Genomic DNA, 13,070 nt, shown 5'->3' on the forward strand with positions numbered 1-13,070 from the left:
ACCAAAAAAAACATATACATGTTACGCCCAAGAAATGGCGTGGATTCGACCAAAATCATTGGACAGTATCAACGATAACAAAAACTTGCGCCTTAGTGGCGGCGAAGTGGAAAGGAATTTGGTAGGTATCGACACAAGATGTAAACCTACAACTCACTCGTTATTGACGGTACCAACACTAAATCGTAGGCTAAAAAAAAAGATGATCTCGGGCAATCACAAAACCCCACACTTTAGCGTCGAACTAACATAAATTCGGTCAGCATCGACGGCATCATCACTAAATCGTAAACATAGAATTTGATTGTTATCGAAGATACCGACACTAAATTATAGGCTATGAATAATTTAACATAAAAGAAAAAGAACAAAAACATCTTAAAGTGTCAACAGGGGATTAGCGTCACGCGGACTAATCAAATCCACCGTGACACCAACTCATAACAATACCGATACCAAATCATAGGTTAAAAATACCAAAAAAAATAAGAAAAGAAAAAGGAGAACTAGAAGTATTATAATGGGATTGATGGCACGTGAACCAATCAAATTCATCGTAGCAACAACACATGTTTCAATTACATATAGAACTAGGATATAGCCTGTGTAATACATGGGTGGTTAAAAAAATACAACAAAAAAATTAAATTTAATAATATACGTAATAATTTACATTGCTGTCTCAAAAGCATATTAAAATATATTTATATGTCTAAAAATATGTTTAATAAAATAAATTTTTATCTTATGCATTCATAATAGCATACCTTATTGAAGAATGATTTTGTTTTAATAGTATAAATAGGTAGATTAAAATTAAATAACTTATTAGGTGTAAATTATAATTCTGAAAATTGTTAAGGTAAAATCCTATTTGGATAGCTTAATTTAAGGTCATGTAAAAACTATATGGTGCTTTAATACGGTAGTTAGATTTTTATTTCAATTTTATAGTATTATTTAGAAACAATTATAAATAAGTATACTTGCATAAGTCCTCCCCCTCAAATTATTTTATCTTTAAAAATTTTTATTAACTAATATGATGAAACAATAGTCATATTTTATACGATTTGTAGATAGTCAACATAAACACAAACGGTTGAGTAGTTGTAATTCAATGTTCATGCGGTTATCTGTTAAACCCGACGTATACAATTACGTATGTATGGTTCTAGTGCCTAGGGGGGCAAGGGGCACCTGCAGATGCCCAATATGCGAGTATGATACCAACGCGGATATCACTGCAGACGATTGTTTGAGTCAAAAATCGGGTACCAGTTGACGGATACTACTATCCGATGGCATAGCATCTATTATACTATAAAAACAATACATCTTTCTATAAATAACATACATTCTCATAATTTCTTGCTAATAAAATAATTTAAAATTAAATTAAATTACATTAACTTCTAACATTTCTTCTTAATATGATAAATCAAAATTGAATTAAAATAATCAACCTTATCGGTTCGATCGGTTCCACATATAGTTCACACAAATTTATTTATATATTATTATTTGTGTTATTAAGCTGTTTTTATTAGTTGTAATTTTTTTATCACGGCAGCTTTATGTAAAATAATCCGTTAAATTGATGATTATAATATAAATCACTAAGGTATGTTATTAAAATATTATTAAATTTATTCTTTTTATTGCATTTTTTTAACCAACCATGTATCACACGGGCTCTAACTTAGTATATGATATATCCGTTGGAGTCAAACTAGCAGTTACTTTTTGCCATTAAAATGAAAACAATTTATACTCCTATGACACATAATCTATCTCCGTCATTTTTTAAACGTATTCTCCACAATCATCTTCTAATTTTATATCTCACTATTATTTTTCATCACAATTTCTATTTTCTACAAGATGAATTTCACAGGTGATGGACTCGGGTTGTTAATTCTACCTATCGATTACGACAATGATATTTTTCCATACAACAGTAGTTTATTTTTTATTTTTTTAAGAATATCATTGGCTAGCTTGAAGATGAAGACACGACCACATCTAAGAAAAGATACGTGTCACGTGATCATGAATGATGTCAACACATACTCATGAAAGATTATTTTGTCGACAATTCGAAATACAACAAAAAAATATTTCATGGATTGTTAATGTTTCCATCTCTTGTTTCACGCCCGCTAGATAAATCACGACTGGGGATGAGATTTTTTTCTCGAAAACCCGTATCCATATCTGTTCAGTTCTGTACCGATACCCGCACTTGTACAAATACCCCGCCTATTCGGTACAGGTACCTAGATTTCCTAATTTTAGGTACGGTACTTTTGGGTACATGTAGGTGATGGTCTGGTATTTTGTATATATATTAGTGTGTTAATTATGTAGTTTTGTTTAGTATATTGTTAGAACTTTGGTACTTCATACATGCTTTTTTATTTCAGGTCATTGATCATTAAAGATGCTAAATTGGAGACTTGTACGAGTATGGAATTATATCTCGGGAAGACCGGAGCATAAATTGAAGTCTTAGGAAGTGTTAGAAGGATTCGGGAAGAGTTTGGATGATAACCTAATGCCGATGCAAAAACTGAGTAAGATGGGTTGACAAAAAGCGACCAAGAAGTAAAACGAGCATATATTGGGCTAGAAAATGAGTTACGGAACCCATAATATATGAATTCTGGGTCTCTCAACGAGAGGAATCAAAAAATGAGATTATCTTCTATCGCGCTACGCGATGGGATGGGCATATGGCCATCAAGATACGCGATGGGTCCCACAGACGAGAAAATAATAGGTTTTGACCTATATCTTCTATTTTACGAACTCTAATCAGATATAACGACTTCCAGCCGTTTTAGGACGACAGAGGGTGATTCCGGGAGCCTTGGATCACTCCCGATCACCTCGGAATTCGTAGTTCATCATCCTGAATCAATAGCCAAAGATTAATCGAAGATCATGAGCAGTTGAATCCTCTTGAGTCATCCTTGGGATGTAAAGTTTGTAATTTTTCAGTATTTTCTCCATGCATTAGAACAACTAACTGTAATTGTCTTTTGTTAATCTACGAGTATTGATGTTTAGTATTTCTGTGCATTCAGTCGGTTTAGGTTTTTGTCGATCAGAACGATTAGTTTGCCGGTTGCTATAATAATTGCTCGTAGGGTTGTGTTGACTAGTTAATTACAAGAAAGCATACAATTGCCCTTGGTTGAGTCATACTGGCAGGGACCGTTTGATAACCAGTGCCGTGTGTTAGCGATTATGGATGCCTACGATTTGGCTTGTTAAACAATCTTTAGTTGACTTAGGATAATTAATCTGTTAGGTTGCATGAGAATACTGTTAATTGCTTACTTGGATTCCCGGGTGTGATTTTCTTTGTTTATTGATTGAATCTTTGCTAATTACATAATTGATTTTAAAACTGAATCATTTGTTAGTGTGATCAGCACTTTTGACAAATCTTCATAATGGTTTCTTTATAATTGTTTTGTAAATTTAGTTAAATAAAAGAACAAACGTATGGCATTGACCACATGCTCCTCTGGATTCGATACCTAACTTGCCCTTTCTATAGGTAAAATTAGGTTTTTGCATGATTGGTATGACACGGTCATCAAAATGGTGCCGTTGCCTGGGAGTAGTGCGCTTAGTGTTATATCGTTTGTTTGAGCTTTCTAAAAAAACTAAAAATAATAATAATAAAAAATTCAAAAATACAAAAAGATTTTTCTTGTTTTGTTTTGTTTTGTTTTGTTTTGTTTATTTCTGTTCCCTTTACCTCGGGTATTTTAGTTCTTTTTGTAGGTTATTTTTAACAGAAAATCCAGTAACCCGAGCACGCTATTGTCACCATGAGCAATGATGGTGAATTTTGTTATTGTGAAGGCCCGTATCACTATCGAGATTGTCTAGCAGTTTCACAAAATTGGCAAGAGCGTCGACATGGGCGGAGATATATGTTGACATGCTATGAAGATGAAGAGAGTTTGTCATATTATTCACACTCTGAACAACACACAACACCGAATCATGATGAATATTGTCAATCAAACATGGATTACCAATATGATCAAGAGCCGTATTATGACAACTGTGAACATGAGATGCCCTATTTCTCAAGTTATCAAGACACGGTGGAATCCAAACTTGACAAAATGATAAATATGATGGTTGAGAATAACAAGAAAGCAGAACAACAAAGGAAATCTCTTGAGGCTAAGTGGACCAATCAAATTAATGAAGATATTATGCACACTAAACCAGATTGGGATGAAGATGATTATGAATATTCTCATGTTGAAGGTGAGTATGAATATCCTCAGTCTGTTGATGAAGAACAACAAAATATACTGAACTCTAAGCTCTATGCTATCATGAGCATGTTAGTGGAACATAACAGATGGATGATGGAAGAAGAAAAGAAATATGAGCTAAAAGATAAAAAAAACTTGAGGCCTTGCTCAAGCAGAATACTAAGGATACAATCGAAATCAAACGAGACCAAGGGTAGTTGGATAGCGGTACTGTGTCTGATAGTGATGAAGAGGATGAGGTTGTTGATCTTCAGAAGCAAGAAAGTGAAAGCTTGACTAAAGTAGAAGACACAACTCCTTCACAGTATGAAGAGCCTAAGGTAGCCAAGGTGTATCATGTGCCTTCTCCAGTACTTATTATTCCAAACAACAAGTATGGGGATAAACGCTTGGTAATGAATAGCATGAAAGTAAGCTTGCATGATATTGGACAAATAATCAAGAAGCGGCCTCGCAACAATCATTCAAGCAGCATGTCAATCGCTGTAAAGCGATTATGGACTCGGCATGTAAGCTACCGAGCATATATTGGAAACTCGATGGGTAAGTGTTCACTTCGACCACCATGAGGAATTCAGGTATTATCGAGCTGTAGACATTGAATTCAGCGCTAACCGGGAGGCAACCCGGCTTTGTTATTTGTAATTTATTTTTATTCTGTGCTTTTGTTTTTATCTTTGTATATTACTAATCGTTTATTTCAATCGCGCCATCATAGTAGAAATTAAGTGTGCGGATGCCACATGGAAAACAAAATAGAGTTTGAAGTGTTCGGTGAAGATGTCAGAAAACGAGGTTTTAGCCATTCGAGCTACCCAGAGTGCGTTCATGCTTTACTACGGTTAATCCAGGTACGTCTATTTTTCTTTTTTCTTTTTTTTTTGGATTGGAACTTTGTGGGTGTGGTTCACTATAAACCCTCACGAGACCTCACTCGTCCACCCGGGCTACCAGGCGGTTTAAAGGGCTTGTTGCATACGCTAAATGCAACTGTGATTTCTACGAAAGTGAGTTAGGTGTGTTTTTTTTATAAACATTTTTAACTTGTTTAACAAAATCTATTATGGAATTAACTAATTCGACTCGGTAATTGTTTTCATAAACTTAAGTAAAATTCATTTTTTATAACTCTTAAAAGACCTATGTCTTACACTGGTGAGAAGCTTACGTCTACACGTCTCGAGATTTTGCAGATTCGGTTAGTAGGTTTTGGTATTTGGCGGAGACGAGTGTCACGAGTGTTGCTAAGAGTTTACGGGTCACGATTAGCATTGCATTATCTATCATATTAGGTGATTTCAGTTTCATATTTATTTTGTTATTTCTAGTTTGAATGTTAGAAGTGTAATTGTATAATTCTAGTTTTAGGCGCATCACATTAGTGCCCTGAGTTTTAAATTGTTAAACAGTCAATTTCAACCTCGTCCCTCAAATGTTCATTAATTGTTTTAAAATTTTAACATTAAGGACAATGTCAACCTCAAGCGTGGGGATGGGAGAAAATTTGAAATTTTTAGCCCGATAATACCTCGAAGAGTGTTCAGAAACCAAATGTATTAACTGTTAATATTGATATTGATGCCAAGTTAGAGGTTTTTGGTGATGGTTGGTTTTTCAGCTTCTCTATAGTTTTCCCGACAAATATTTTCAAAATGAGAAGTTTAAAAAAAATGGAATCATTTAGGCAGGGATAACGAGTCAAGGGGACGGGTATACATGTTTCATATCGGCAGCCTGTAATTCCAGACATATTATGAGATCAACCCCCTATACTTAATACACATAGTATATAATAGATATAAAACATGTCTTGTCATTAGTTGAGGGAAACCGGTATGTTTTACAGGATTAGAACTTGCTTGTTATAATTTCCTACGAAATAAAATCCCTTAACCGACATTATCCTTTAGGAGCCCATTTGGACCTTTTACCTTTTTATTTACATTACACACCGATTAAGCATTGGCCTTTACTTATATTTTTTACCCGTGTGATGAAATCCAGACGTTATCGAGTTGTATATAGATCGAGTTGTATTTAGTCAGAAGAGTTGTAAATATGTGAATGTCAGAGTTGTATTTATTTATCAGTGTTTTGTATTGCTGTTAGTAAAAAAAATAGCAAAAAAGCAAAAAGAAGTTATCAGTTTATTGTGTTCAGTTGTAAATAGCACTATATAGTGCTAAATAGTTCGTTTGTATTTAAGTGTTTGTATATTGGGTTGTATAACTGGGCTTCATCCACCTTAGTCACTAAATATTCCTAATCTGCACCCAAACCTAAGCCTCAGCAAAACCCTTAGTCCGAGTCTTTATGCAACCGGTGGGTAATGGGTGGAGATAAGACTGACTTGCAAACATATTAAGTTGTAACTCATATTTGGTATTTGAGGGCAGAGACATATACCGGCACATCTTTTGCTAGTCCCGATATTAAATCGAGTGGAGTGTTGATAGTGTGAGGGGTATGGACATGTATGCCTTAAAAGGAAACAAAGTACAGTTGTCTAGGCGGTTCTATAGTTTTATTGTAGCATTAACTGTATTTGTGGGTTGTCAATCTAGAAAGTGTCAGTTTGGAAAACTAGGCATAACCATAAAACTTGCTAGTATTAATGGTGATAATTGATATACCTATGATGGAGGTTGATGTTTACTTTAGAGTTTGCTTGAGGGCAAGCAAAAGATAAGTGTGGGGATGTGATGGTCGGTATTTTGTATATATATTATTGTGTTAATTATGCAGTTTTGTTTAGTATATTGTTAGAACTTTGGTACTTCATACATGCTTTTGTATTTCAGGTCATTGATCGTCAAAGATGCTAAATTGGAGACTTATACGAGCATGGAATGATATCTCAGGAAGACCGGAGCATAAATTAAAGTCTTAGAAAGTTTTAGAAGGATTGGGGAAGAATTTGGATGAGAAACCTAAAGCCGATGCGAAAACTGAACAAGATGGGTTGACAAAAAGCGACTAGGAAGTAAAACGAGCATATCCTGGGCTAGAAAATGAGTTACAGAACCCATAATATATGAACTTTGGGTTTCTCGACGAGAGTAATCCAAAAATGAGATTATATTCCATCGTGCTACGCGACGGGATGGGCATATGGCTATCGCGATACACGATGGGTCCCACAGACGGGAAAAAACGAGTTTTGGCCTATATCTTCTATTTTACGAACCCTAATCAGATATAACGACTTCTAGCCATTTTGGTACGATAGGGGGAGATTCCGGGAGCCCCGGATCACCTGCGATCACCTCGGGATTCGTAGTTCATCATCCTAAATCAAGAGACGAAGACTAATCGAAGATCATGAGCGGCTGAATCCTCTTGAGTCATTCTCGGGATGTAAAGTTGGTAATTTTTCAGCATTTTTTTCACGCATTAGAACAACTAATTGTAATTGTCTTTTGTTAATCTATGAGTATTGTTGTCTAGTATTGCTGTGCATTCAGTCGGTTTTCATTTTCGTCGAACAGAACGATTAGTTTGCCAGTTGCTATAATAATTGCTCGTAGGGTTGTGTTGACTAGTTAATTACAAGAAAGCATACAATTTCCCTTGGTTGAGTCATACTGGCAGGGACCGTTTGATAACTAGTGTCGTGTGTTAGCGATTGTGGATGCCTACGATTTAGCTTGTTAAACAATCTTTAGTTAACTTAGGAAAATTAATCTGTTAGGTTGCATGAGAATAATGTTAATTGCTTACTTGGATTCCAGGGGGTGATTTTCTTTGTTTATTGATTAATCTTTGCTAATTACATAACTGCTTTTATAACTGAATCATTTGTTAGTGTGATCAACACTTTTGACAAATCTTCATAATTGTTTTGTAAATATAGTTAAATAAACGAACAAACGTATGACATTGACCACATGCTCCTCTGGATTCGATACCTGACTTACTCTGTCTATAGGTAAAATTAGGTTTTTGCATGATCGGTACGACACGTTCATCAGTAGGGGCATTTCGGGTACCCGGTACCCGTTTAGAATATGTAATGGCTTTTATTGGGTTTCCAACTCTCATGACTTAACTACCTGTGCTTTTTATCATCAGGTAGTGTAAGGTTCAAGGTTTTAAGCGAGCTTTTCAAAACCTAATTGCCTTAATTTCCACTCTTCCCTCGATCGATAGAAAAATATCATCCCTAGTTCCACCTATATTTTAGTATTCATTACTTGATCATGAATGGATTTTATAATATGGTTGATTTATTTCATGTTTAGTTTTGGTTGTTGTATTACGGTTCTGATATTATAAATAATTGATTGTTGGTATCGTATTGGCTACGATACCAAGTTTAGTGGAGATTATTTTCAAAAAAGAACAAATGGGTACCAAAGTGACTACCATATCGAAAGTACCCGCACCATAAATTTGGTATGAGTACGGGTATCCATATTTACTTGGTACGGGTACTTTCGGGTACAAGTGCGTGCACGGCACCGATCTCATCTCTAATTACGACATTTCCTTGTTTTGTCTTTTCCAAATGAAGGTACAAAAGCGGGATCATTTAACAGTTCTTATTTTAACTTTTTTTAACAACGAAATTTTTTAAACCTTGTCGTAAGTAAGACTTAAATCAAATTTAGGTGTTTAAAGACTTTGTCTTTCTGCAATGGATCATTACCCATTGATAGTTCTTATTTTAACTTACCAATCATAACTTACAATCACAAAATCAAGCAAATTATATTCATACTATGTATTTTATATAATAATTATTAGGCCTGTAAACGAACCGAACGTTCGTGAATTATTCGTGAACTGTTCGATGGGAAGTTCGTTTATTTAATAAATGAACGAACATAAACAAAAAATTTGTGTTCGTTTAATTAAACGAACGAACATGAACACATGTTTCGTTCGTTTATGTTCACTTATGTCTGTTTATTTATGTTCGTTTATGTATTAATGGAAAATAATTAAATATTATCTGGATGTGTCATTTGTTTAAAGGTTTTATATTTGTTAATTTGTTTTCATTTAAGTTCGTTTATATTTGGTTCATTCATACATGTTCGTTTAGATTTTAAACAAATGAACACAAATGCTCATTTTTAAATAAACGAACATAAACATAAATAATTGTTCGATTAAGTATTCGTGTTCTTTTAAAGTTAAATGAACGAACACGAGCATGCCCTTGTTCATGTTCATTCGATTCGTTTACAGGCTTTCATTATTCACACTGATGAACACATCGGTCTCAATCTTTAGGCTTTGCCGATTTTATTTGTGTTAGTTTATGTTCGTGAACCCTTTATGAACACATTAATTTCCTTAATGAACAAACACGAACAAAAAATCTCGTTCGGTAAGTGTTCATGAACCGTTCGTGAACACATTATTTTCTTAACGAACGAACATGAACAAGGCCTTGTTCGTGTTCGTTCGGTTCGTTTACAGCCCTAATAATTATGTTCTCTTCCATGATGAGCGGGGCACGCATATGTAACTTTATTGGAAAATATTTAAATACAAAGTATTGTTAACGTACAATACGAAAGAAAAAGTAAATATACGTTGGGTAATTAATTTATTAGTTGTGTAATCTGTTTGCGTAATTAGTTTGTTATTGTACGTAATTGTGACACGAAAGGCCTTTGTACGTTTCGCACGCTAACCTCCTTAGGATTAAAAGCAACCAGCTATCAAATAAAAAGGAAAGCGTAAATTAAAAACGCACACATTATGCAATAACGTCAATTCTAAAGGACAAAGAAAATACATTAGTTATTGGCAATTTCATGTTATGGTTTTGAAAGCAATTTGTGTGTATTCAATGAATGATTTTTTTTTTTCAAAAGTGTGATATTTAATTAAATTAATGATTTTAAATAGTAAAAGCTGAGCACCTCTTAGTTTCAAGGGCTGGGTCTCGCATTGGTGTCAAAGATCAACGCACAAAGATTGACTAGCTAGTACATCAACTTGCCCCTTTGAATAGGACCAGCTTAGGATGACTCATTCTACCTACCATCGTCTATCATGACATTAAGGGCCCGTTCGTTTCACGGACTTTTTTTAAAGTATTTGGAATTGAAATTGGAATGGAATGGAATGGAATGGAATGTTTAAGAATCCCTTTCATGTGTTTGGTTGGTTAATATGTATTGAAATTGGAATCTTCTTCATTCTTGGGTTTTTTTTTTTGAAGAACGAGGACAATGAAGGAAACGTTTTAGTTTTTTTACATTTTTCGTTTTTGATTTATGTTTTGAGTTATAATTTTTTTATTAATTTTTTTGAATTTTTTTTTGAGGGGTTTTTATTTTCCATAACAATCCTTTCAAATAGGTGGGATTTTGAAATCCCATGAAACGTGGGATTTGATGGGATTTAGTTTCCATTCCCATTCTTTCATTTAATGAAACGAACATATCAATTCATGGGATTTAAAATCTCATTCCTTAGGATTCCTTCCAAATCCTTGAAACGAACAGGACCTAAGGATTGCAAATGTTGGAGTTTTAGGATTAGGTATTGATAATCCTAGTCTCATATCTAATTGTAAAATTGTATTTTGTATGTGGCTTACCCGTTGAATAAATTACTTGTTTACACATCAGGCACACCCACGGATATCGGATACATATACCCGTTAGTTTGTTAAAAATAAATAACTATCGGCATTTCCATATGTATTTCTTTTTTCTTTTTACCATTATAAATTTATAATTACTGTAAAGTTTTTATTATTATTACTATTTCGGAGTACAAATTAAAACAGAATATCACATAAATATAAGCATCATTATAAATAAATAATATCATTATGATTTTAATATAAATTTATATATATACTTTTTGGCATACAAAATATAAATAATATCATCAAATATACATCCTAAATAAAAAATAATAATTTTTCAAACAATGAACCTACTAAAATAAAGAATTAATGCCAATAAGCTGCTGATGGAGTGGTAAGGTAAAGACTTGGTGTTCCACATGACCCAGGTTCGATTCCTGCTCCCGTCATTTAGTTTCGGCGGCACCGGGTGATGATGAGCGACTAGACAAGTTGGTGGCGTTCACTAGTTGGATCTTTGAACTAAACGAGTTTTACCTCACCGACACAGTTGTGCCTTTGGATTAGAGGTGTTCAAAAAAACCGGTTACGGAACCGGTTTGGCCGGTTCAACCGGAAACCGGTTTTTTAAAAACCGGTTTTTTTAAAAACCGGTTTGACCGGTTTACGTAACCGGTTTGACCGGTTTACGTAACCGGTTTACGTATCGGTTATACGTTTTGGAGCCAAAACCGGTTTTATAACCGGTTTTTTTTATAACCGGTTTTTTTTAATAACCGGTTATTAAAAAACCGGTTAACCGGTTTTTAAAATAACCGGTTTATTACCGTTATAAAAAAAACCGGTTAACCGGTTTTTTAATAACCGGTTAACCGGTTAAACCGGTTTTCGAACGTTACCAAACGGCTTTATAGCCGTTTTTTTTTTTTTTTTGACCGTTTTTTAGCCGTTTTTTTTTTGTTTTTTTACCATTTTACCCCCACAAACATCTATATATAGTTTAGGTTGGGTATTGGTTAGATCACACTTGATTATACAACTCCAAACGCTCTAAACGTTTATTTCATACGCGATTATACAACTCCAAACGCTCTTCTTTCGTAGTCGTTTATTTCATACTCGAGTATACCACTCTTAATTCGTAGTCGATTATCATGGCCTCCCAAAGTGCTGCTTCATCGGTCAACATGGGTGCCTCGAACACGGGAGAAACCGTCGTTCGGGTCATCCCCACGAAACGAAACCAAGATATTTGGCAACATTTCGACCTATGCGAAATGTCTAACGGAACCCAAAAAGCTAGATGCAAACATTGTTTGAAGTTTTATAACAAAGAAGCAAACTCCAGTTTAAGAGCTCATGTAGAAAAGCCCTCTTGCAAGGTCTTGAAGGACGAATCCGGAAGTAGTTCGCAGCCGGAGATGACGAATCAAGGAACGGTGTTTACGTACGACCTTGAAGCGGTACGTCAACAGTTTGGCAACTTTGTGATTCAACAATCACTTCCTTTCAACCACTTCGACAACCCTCAATTCACGGAGATGATGCAAAAGTATGTTCAACCACGCTACCAACACGTAAGTCGTTCGACCCTTAGAAGAGATTGTCTTAAAGCATGGAAAAACGCTAAATCCGAACTAATTTCATACTTTTCAAACTTACAAACTGGTGTGAACTTAACAACGGATGTGTGGTCGGTACCTAATGGTTCGCCCGACTCATACATTTGTGTGACGGCTCATTGGGTTGACCCCCGGTCGTGGCAAATGATGAAACGAACCGTTGCGTTTCAATTGTTTGATTACCCGCACACGGGTAGAAATATTTTTAAACTCTTGGATAAAGTCATTCGACAATCAAGATTGAAGATAAAATCTTTTCAATATCGTTTGATAACGCGTCCAACAATACGGCCGCGGTTGGCCATTTAAAATTAAAGTATAAACCTATCTGTGATGGAGCGTTTTTTCATAGCCGATGCATTGCACATATTATCAACTTGGCCGTGCAAGATGGGTTAAACGTGATCGAAACGCAAAGAAACAATTTTAAAAGAATGTTACGAGATGTTTTTAGCAACAATTCAACATTTTCAAGATACAAAAAATTTTGTGAAGAAGCTAACTGTCAATGGTTGGGGCCTAATTGGGATTGTCCAACAAGATGGAACTCGACTTGTGAAATGTTTGAGAAAGCCATCCAACAAAAAC

The sequence above is a fragment of the Bidens hawaiensis genome, unplaced genomic scaffold (genome assembly GCF_021521415.1).
Source record: "Bidens hawaiensis isolate Kalapana, Puna unplaced genomic scaffold, B.hawaiensis_p1.1 tig00014338_1, whole genome shotgun sequence".
In the NCBI taxonomy this organism is placed as follows: domain Eukaryota; kingdom Viridiplantae; phylum Streptophyta; class Magnoliopsida; order Asterales; family Asteraceae; genus Bidens; species Bidens hawaiensis.